Raw genomic sequence first — 2,217 nt, 5'->3', positions numbered from 1 at the left:
TCTGGTTTATCTTTGCTATCCATCACACACTCTCTTGCATGCCCACCCTAACTCCAGTAACTGCAGCACAGACATGTAAAGCAAACAAAAAATCCAATACTTGCATGAAGATCTTTGGATATGCAGTATGTAATATTATATATTCTTGTTATGTCAAAATTGTCAAGAAAAAGTTATGAAAAGAATAGCATCCTCTGTGATGCTATTTTGTCATGCCTTTCAAAACTGAATTTTTCATTCTAGTGTCATGCACAGTGTCATAAATGCACCTGAAAGTCTTTGAATGTCAGATAATGTCACATATCAGTCACTGAAAATTAACTAGGAGACTGTAATTCAGGTAACATGGTTACCTCTTCATGTAAACTTATTTGATTTTATCCCCTTGTTATGACTACTAGCAGTTTTCCATTTACTTTTGCATAAAAAAGTAAGTATTCCTTAAGTGGTTTTCTGAATGTATATGACAGCTGAACAATGTGGGTTTTATAGATATTTAATTTAAAAGCAATATTGTTCTCAAATAATGATGAAGTTGTCATCTTCTAACTTGCTTTAGATTTCCCAGCTTTATTAAAAAAACATACCACATCAAAATTCTTCCTACTTCTTCTCTACCTATCTCTCAGTAGCAAAAAGTAGTAAGTTTTCTCAAGACTCATTTCACAGTTGGACCTCCAAATGATGCTGTGGCAGTGCAAATAATTGGGAACCTTTTTTCCATTCCTCTTTGTCTGGAGGGCCAAGATATGATAATTCATACTGTGTCTGATGTGGTACTTATTTTCCAGTGCACATATAAGCAATCAAGGGAGCAGAAAGTCTTAAAAAAATAAAATTAAAAATATCTTTCTTCTTACAAAATAGGATATGAGCTTAGTCTTGTCTGACTGATTACTCTCATATGTATGTTAGCCATATTCACTCCCCATACGTACAATGAGGGTGGTTTAGCTCACAGTTATATAAATTTTAGCTAACATATGGTTCTGGGCTGAATTTAATAAACATGGCCTAGTTAGGAGATTGATTTTTCAATCTAGCATACCACAGTAATTATTAACGGCAGATAAAGTAATTGGAAAACATCTCATAAGACAGTTCTATGAAGACTCAAGGATCTGTTCTGCCCTATTTTCTTATCCTTTCAAGATACTGCATTCTTTAAGTTATGTTTTCTATACATAGGTGGCTTATGTTTATGAGATATACAACTGGATCTTATGTATAGAGATTCACATGAAAGTTTAAACAACCTATGAAATCAGATAATTTAATAGTAAATATAGAGTGGCTAATGAACACCTGATTTTATCTATCTCTCTAAAACCTCCCTGATTAATCTTTCTTTCACTTACACAAGAAAATTATTCAATTCCCCAGTAACTTTCAAGTGGAAGTAAGATGGCATTAAACAAAAATTTAAGTGGTCAGATCTTAAATCAAGCAGTTTGAGCAACCCCCTAACTGAGAGCCATGGGCTTTGTGCTGTGGAGGAGTAGCTCTGCTGGGCATCCAGCTGGGAGCAGATCACTTACACTGGGTTCCATTTCTTTGTCTTTCCCTGACAGGAAAAGAGCCACAGCTGTAGTTTGACCTCTGGTTTGGGCTGTACAAGACTGTCACCTGAAGGGGCAGAGCACACTTGTCATCGTGTCACGGACTCAATTTTCGAAGCTAAGACTTTAACAAGGTTCTAAAAGAAACTGGAAATTTATATGGGTAGTCAAGCAATCGGTTCACTTCAAGATTTAAGATGGAAATTAATACATATTTCCCACAGGAGTCGTATACAGACTTCTGCAGCAGTTGAGCTACTTTCAGCATCATACACAGAATAGAGGGTTCAGTGAACCCTGACTTTGATGTGGTACAGCAATTCCATATTCCTAGCTCTTCCCTAAGGAACCAAGGTGGCTCACTGTGACCCCTACAGTGAGCCAGACTCACTAGTTGATTTTATCCTGCTCTGAAAGCATCCTATATCATTAATGCGAATACTGCAGAGTAATAATTAAGCATCTTTGCATGTTCAGATTGCAGAAACATGACAGACTGTGCTGAGGGACCTGCTCTAAGGGAAAGTAACTTGAGTCAGTAGGCTCGTCAGAGTCTGTTCCACAGCCACAGAAATGACTGGAAGCATGAGAGACAGAACATTTACTCTTTTACTGTGATATGTTACTATTTCCAGACCTGAAAATTGCATTAAAAAAA

General features: G+C 36.6%; 1 long non-coding RNA gene across 1 annotated transcript; it reads left to right on the top strand.

Moving 5' to 3' along the window:
• The first annotated feature begins 329 nt into the window (after nt 1-329).
• LOC137466283 (uncharacterized) lies at nt 330-1,838 on the top strand. Its single transcript, XR_010995090.1, has 3 exons — nt 330-430; nt 1,572-1,693; nt 1,784-1,838. It is a non-coding gene; the product is annotated as an uncharacterized lncRNA (long non-coding RNA).
• The last annotated feature ends 379 nt before the right edge of the window (nt 1,839-2,217 follow it).

The sequence above is a fragment of the Anomalospiza imberbis genome, chromosome 2 (genome assembly GCF_031753505.1).
Source record: "Anomalospiza imberbis isolate Cuckoo-Finch-1a 21T00152 chromosome 2, ASM3175350v1, whole genome shotgun sequence".
Classification (NCBI taxonomy): Eukaryota; Metazoa; Chordata; class Aves; order Passeriformes; family Viduidae; genus Anomalospiza; species Anomalospiza imberbis.
Note: the sequence above shows the minus strand (reverse complement) of the source record. Positions and strands in the feature narration are given on the sequence as shown.